The sequence below is a fragment of the Prosopis cineraria genome, unplaced genomic scaffold, assembly GCF_029017545.1.
Source record: "Prosopis cineraria cultivar Desert tree isolate PC_DT_omini unplaced genomic scaffold, ASM2901754v1 PC6, whole genome shotgun sequence".
Classification (NCBI taxonomy): Eukaryota; Viridiplantae; Streptophyta; class Magnoliopsida; order Fabales; family Fabaceae; genus Prosopis; species Prosopis cineraria.
This window is the reverse complement of record NW_026555337.1, coordinates 40,843,345-40,851,152: the sequence shown is the minus strand read 5'-3', so window position 1 is coordinate 40,851,152 and position 7,808 is coordinate 40,843,345.

Genomic DNA, 7,808 nt, shown 5'->3' with positions numbered 1-7,808 from the left:
GAGGAACCCCAATATTTTTAAGAGGTTAGAATTAGACCCCATGATCTCTCTGCCACTTGTCAAATGCCTTTGTAGTGACATCCTATATGCGTACCACAGACTTATCTGGTTGAGGCAGCATGGCAGGATCCCTTATCGTGAGACCCCACTTTCAATATTTTCAAATATAAAGCAATCTGTGGAACATGTCCCTGTCTTTACAGTTTGGAAAATGAATATATCCTTCCACCTTTTTTTTGTCAAGATTCTTTTCTTTCTTTCTTTTTAATAATTTCTCTGTACTTGTCGATTAGACAGAGTTACTGATGTGATAATGACGTGCTGCGATTATTACAGTGATTTTTTATAATAGTAAAAATTTAATTAAAATTGATCAAAAATACAGGGATTGTGTACTCACTGAAAGAACAGCATAGATCTTGATGACTTAAATTGACCAAAACGTTAAAAACTAAAAGCCATGTTTTTCCAATAATATTTCATGAAAAACTATTATTGCAACAATTTAAAGCTCTCGTTATTGTATATATGTCAATGTATACTTCATATTATAAAATCTAAAAATAAAGAAAAAAAATTCTCATATGGACCTTACCTGATATTCTCATTCTTTGTGTATCAAATTATGTTAACATTTTATAGCAAAATTTACATTTTTTAAAAAAAAGTAGAGATTGATTTGAATTATATATATATATATATATATATCTCTCTCTCTCTCTATTTTGAACTCTTTATTTTTTGGAAAATTGACAAAAAATTCTCTTAAAATATGTAAATGATAATCAAATTTCATAAAATATCATAATTCTTCTCAAGTTTTTAAAGACTTTTATGATATTAATGATTTTTTATGAAATGATAAAAATACCCCCAGTTTAAAATAAAAAAAATGACAACTCTTGCTACAAAAAAAGTAAATATTAATGACTACTTTTGTTTAAATAATGATTAATTTTCTTTTGTCAATGATTAAAATATAATAAGCAATTACAACTTTTTTTATACACATTTTTTATTTATTAAAATTTAAATGTTACAAATATTTGTGACTATTCTAACTTTAAATCCTGTTACCCTTTACCCTTACCTTCTCTTTCCCTCTTTTTGTGCTCTTGTTAGCTATTCATTGACTCTCTCCCAGCAATGGTGACAGGCAGCAGTCCTCCACTAGGCACGGCAACACTTGCTCTAATTAAACGACATCTTCACTTGATTTGAATTGATGCTTGAAGGTCTGGCTCCAATTTCTTCATGTGTGGGGTTGGGATTGTTTTAATAGTTGATTGGATATTAGTTGGATCGAATGTGATGCCTTCGATTGAATATTAGTCGCAAAAGACTTCTCACATATTTGATTAATGTCTGCCAAGCTACGTCTTTTACAAACCCCAAATGAGACCCATCAAATCCAAATGCATAGCTTCAATGTCTACCTATCTTCTTCTTCAAACTAGACCTGTCGATCCCAACCCCACTCCCATCTCACTTCAAGTAAAATTGAGAGTGCTTGTTAGAGAAATTGGAGGGCTAGATCTTTAGGAGTGTTGGATGTTCAATGTTTATTTTTCCTTTTAATTTGTAGTGGTATTTTGGTCTTTTTAAAATATAAACACAATATTAAATAAATTTTTTATCTCACTTTTATTTGCAGACCAAATATATTTTTATACACCGATTCCACTTTCACTTCCAAAACAATTCTCTATACTAAACATGACAGAAGTGATTTTTAAATTATAACAACACTTACAAAATGTCTCATCTTTAGAAATATGTTCATTCTCATACATAATATTACTCTACTCATGAAAAATTGTGAAAGGGTGAAGTTAGAAGAAAGTAATTAATGATTCATTTCTTTTATACAATGACTTATTAAAAGGACTACCAATTCTTTTGAGAAGATGATTTATATGTAGGATAATATTATATTATATATATATATATATTAGAAATATAATATAATTACTTTATTATCTTATTCTCTTCTTAGGTTATAAGATTATTTTAAAAATATTTATTGTACATTAAACTAGCAATATATGTTTTCTTTTTAATTTGGCACCCATCATTCCCATCCTAACTCTTTGAATTAGAGAATTCAGGGTGTTTGCATGGCTTCTCCAATGATTTTTCAATTCTTTATTTACTTCCAGCATGTATCAACACTGTTGTGTCTGTGGCCAATGGCCTCTTGGCCCAATCAACATAGAAGGGTATATTTAAATAGAAATAACAAGAATGACAATGCTCAAATTTTAATTAAAAGATATATATATATATATAGCATAGCACCTGATCATGTATTAAATAGTATTGCTTTTAATAAGAAAATACTTATGTATGGTTAAGAAAAAAGAAATAATGAGAAGGGTGAATTAATATAACTTTTATGAGATGTGAACTATAAAGGAGCAAAGTTTTGAGTTTTTATGTCTCTTTGGAATCAATGCATAAATGGATTTCTATGTAAGCTTAATGGATAATAGATGGAAGAAAGAATATGACATTTAAAGGTGGATATAGGAGGATATAAATTGATACATGAAAGGTCCATGAAAATCATTGTAGGTCTTGTCTTTATATAACTTAAGAATATGCCTTGTAGAAAAATCCAAATGATTAAAGAATTTGTCAAGAAACTGGCCACAAGAAAATGATATTTTAGTATATTAGAAATGGAGCCAATTTAAACTCTATTTTCTGATTAATTTCTTGACATGCAACCATCTGTGACAGCCCTATAAAAGCTATTTCTAGTTGTTTGAATTTAAATTAAATATTATATAGAAACTGTATTTAATGTTTATTATTTTATCCTTATTTTTTATAATGATTTTCTGGAAGCGAGGAGGATATGTAGAAATTGATTGAAGATTTGTGAGATATTTATGTGTAAAATAATAGGTTTAATGTGATGAGAAAACTTAGAAAATAAATAAAGGTCAATTTAACATAGGTTTTTTAACCAAAAGATTGGTTCATAAATTTAGCATCTTTTATTTAAAATCAATATCAGCTCTTTGGGATTTTGACTACAGTTCTTTAAATGCCTAACCTATATATGAGCACAAAAATATTTTTCTAAAATATAGTTGTCATCCAAAAATTTTAAACTAGACACGTTTTTTAAATATATTTTTTTTGTAGAATTTCTATTGGCTGGGATATTTCATCGAATTTGAGACCCATTATTTACTATTTATTTATAAATAGTTTTTTTGCCAGCTATTTAAGAATAGTTTGACTTGTTATAAATTTTATATTATATATTAATATTGTATTATCATATATTGATTAATGATTAATAAAGTGACAGAACCAAAATCAAATTCAGGAAAAAAAAGGTGTGGGAAGCCAAGAGTTCCTCGAGGAAAATTTAAAATCACTTACTGGTTCTCCGCGTGCCATGCGGCACAAACTATGAAGAGAAATAGAATTTTCCAAATTTAATTTCTTGATCAAATACTTCTTTTAATATGTAATTAAATTTAAATTAAATGAACCAATAAGGGTTGGGCCTATCCGGAAGGGTTAGTTCCTCACAAGTTAACTAATTAAAGTTTATATTCTTACAAAAATATATACTCATATTTAATGCCTAATCATACATTGAATATGATTTCACCTGTGCTTAATCAAAAAAACTATCCATGAAAGTGAGTTTCATAGAAAGAACAAATTTCTCACAATGTAATGAATAAATGTTCAAATCCTAATTGAGAGAAATGCTCACATTTATTATTCGACCTTGCCTCTGATAAGATTGTCTATAATAAAAAAATAATTATGAGTAATAAAAAAATTAAATTGAATGTTCACCATATAAATACATAATTCACTTATTAATGTATAGATATATAGGTTTCCAGAAAAGCAAAAACTGAAGAAACTCAAAGATGTCAAGCTACACAAGAGTTCAATATATCACTGTATAATTAAAAAAAAAATAAAACGAGTGGTTATTATTTTTTTGATTTCATATTACATAAAGAATTAAAAAATAAATACATTGCTTGCATTACAAGAGTCGTAGCCACTTGATTATTTTAGGACCACTTTGAAAATTACATGCTGCACTCATTTTCATTCACAAAGCAAATTAGAAAAAGGTGTGGGCGCCTCCCCCTTGTTTAAAAATTGATTGCGTCCAAAAGAGAAAACTAAAACCAAAAAAAAAATAATTTTATCGATAAAATTTTTTTGTATTTAGGAATTTAAAATATTTAGATATTAATTGAGTGAAAAAAATTTAATATTCTTCAAACAAAAAATATTAAATTCAAGTCTTATAGTTGAAAAGAATTTGGAAATCTATCTGTATTTAGAGTTTTACTTAAATACTTTTCACAAAAATTACTATTTAACGGTGATTATAACATTTAATATTATTATAAAATTTTTCAATTGACGACTTAGTTATAGTAGTTGACCTAATCTCTTATTGGCCAAAAAAATTCTCTTAAATATGGATAAATGGAGTAAGGAAAAAGTAAAATATGCCTTATGAATTTGCTATTATGTTAGGAATGGGAAGAAAAGGGAACGATTTTGAAAGTGACTTCAAAATACTTTATGGGGAAAAAAAAAGAATATCATTAAATGAGAGAGCAACTTGATTAGGCCGGTTAGCCCTGGGCCATTTACTTTGATTGTTGACTAAACAATATCCTCAAAATATTTTATTAAATTATATTTCTTATTTTACAATTAAAATAACACTACTTTTAATCTCTATATTTTTTTAAAATTTTAATATATATTGTCTCACTTTTTTTTATCTTTATATTTTTTTTATCAACAATGTTGGTTCTTACGTTTTTAGAAGGACATTGATGTAATACAAATGATATTAATAATATTAATATAAAAATTAACACAATTAATTTTATACTTACATGTCAAACTTGATATTAATATTGAAACATGGAACTTGAAATAAGAAAAATCTATTTTTCTTCTTGTTTCCTTTTCTTCCTAATTTTTTATCCAATATTGGAATATAGAATAAACAAAATAAAGTTGTCTGGCTCATAGATTATGGAAGTTTTTCATACCAAAAAAAAGTTGCGGTCCTTGACTGAAGTTTCACGTTAAATTATGTGTCTATTTATTATTTTTGTTATAAATGAAATTATGCTCTTAACTCTTAATTAAATTGTGCAAAAAACAAATCTTTTTACATATAAAATAAGTAATCTAAAAATTTTACCATTTATGTGTGTATTAGAATTGGACAGTAACAGTAGACAGCAATTCTTCTTCTGGCAGAAAAAAAAAAAAAACTCTGTTTCTTTATTGGCCAAGTATGAGATTTTAAAGGTGGGATGGGAATACGATCTAGATTGACTTTTCAACTTAGATCCGAATATAAATTTTGAAAATGAGGAAAACCTAATTCTACCCAAAAACTTTGAATTTGAGTCGAGGATGTTTGTTGATTTTAAAATAATTTCAGCAAAGAAATATGTGAAGTTTTGAACTATTATATTGATATATTCATAGAAGTTATAAGTCATGTAATTTTTTAGTTTGAAATTTTGTAACTTATTTTGAGTTTGCATTCTGTAATGAAAATAACGAAACAATTCCTTCAAAATATAGGTTTAATTATACAGAATTGATAAAAGCACATGTGGTATTGGGTATTAACAAATAACAATCCCAAGGATCATATAATTATTTTCTTATAAATATTATGTTAAGAATGAAATATTATATAAAAATGAAGTTTTAGATCAAAATAAATTAAAAAATTACAATGTACATTAAAAATGCTAAGAATAGTATTTCAAGTAGAAAACATAATCTTATCTTAATAATGTTTTTATAATCATGTGTTTAATATTTTGAATCATCACTATATTATACATAAAATAAAAATCATAATAACACACACTTTTGGTAAATGGTGGGATTTTTTCAAACCCTAAATCACTTAGTATTCTAATTATAATGATGCTAAGTGCAACATTTATGCAAAATTAATAATAATGCCGACTAGTCACATTGTCACATCTCTATAATTCCTCCTCCTCCTCCCACTGCTGCTGCAATTAGTGTTACTATTACTCTTAGTGCTGTGGCTGCTAACTATGTATTTTGCTGTATTTATTTATAAAATAGAGGAAAAAATATTATTTTTGGTACTATTTATAAGACATTTTATTATTTTTATTTTTATTAAATGTTAGAAAAATTTATTAAAAATAAAAAAATTAATCATTTAGTCTTTATAGTTTTGATTTAATTGTAATTCAGTTCCTTAACTTTGACTCATTATAACTCAATTCTTGAAGTATTGACTCGATTATAAATTAGTCATTGAGCTTTACTTCTTATAATTTAGTCCTTGAAATTTCAATCTCTTAAATATTAATCCCTATATTTTAAAAATTAAAATTATAAAAATTAAAAATATTTTTAAATTTTTAATGTTTATAATATTTATAAAAATTAAAAGGGTTTAATAATTTAAAATATTAGTAATAAATTTTAAAACATTTTTAATATTTATAATTTTATTTTTTAAAATATAAGAACTAATATTTAAGAGATTGACACTTTAGGGACCAAATTGTAAGAGACAAAGTTCATGGACTGATTTATAACTAAGTCAAAATTTTAAAAATTGAGTTATAATGAGTTCAAATTTAGGAATTAAGCTATAACTATATCAAAACTATAAGGATTAAATGATTAATTTTTTTTAAAAATAATCCTTTTTGTCTTTATTAAAGTAGATGTAAAAACTTAATAAATATTAAGACAAAGTTAATAAAATTTAAAATTTTTCTTGATTTTGATAAAATATATTAAAATTAGAAATGACTTATAAATAAGATAAGAAAAGGTATATCATATCTTTCTAAGCTAATAACTTGTTAATTAATTAGTACTCTTAATTAAAAACATTAATATGACAATTTTGTTTTACGATGTGATAAAAAATAGTTGAATTCTTTTTCTTTTTTTTTTTGAGCCAAGCAAGGTAAAACCACATTGAAGGCGAAATTTTCTAACAAATATTTAACACAATTACGCATTCAAAATTCGAAATCAAAACCAGTCATTAGGTCAGTACAACCCTTTAACAGTTGTACTCTGCGTTACTGGGTAGGGTTGAATTCTCCTTCAAGCTGCATGGAGGCAAATGCAAATTGGACACGTGTCAACACGTTATATGTCGAAATTGCAGCTTTGGGACTTGGATAAAACCATAACTGGGCCAATTGTGTCAACAAGTGGTTGCATGGTTGCTTTCCTCCGGGTACACCATACAAAATATATATATATATATATATTATCCAAAGTTGATTTAAAATATAAAACACTTAGCATTTTTAAATATTATTTTTTTAATTTTATTCTTATATTAATTAACGTGAGTTTCTTGTAGGATGGAAAATATTATTTGATTCTTACTGTTTCTAATTTCTTTCTAATTAAGAGCAAAAAGAAAAATACATGTTACTTTTTTTATAAAAATAAGAAAGTAACTGAATTGACTTAAAAAAGAAGGTAACTAAATTTTTTTGGTGTATGAAATATAATTGAAAGTGTCTTAAAATTCAAATTGAAGAGATTATTCTAAATTATCTAGCATTAATTTTTCATTACAGAAATTTTGTCTAAGATTTTTAGTGCGGTGCCCCATAAAGTTTTAAATCTCAACAAATTATTGTTATCTATTTTTTAATTGTAAGAAATTAATTATTTTTTTTTCTTGCCCCTTTTCTTGTCTAAAGTTTAAACTTTCTTAAAGCTCAAGTCATGGGCAGTGCCTTGCTGCGCCCGTATTTGCT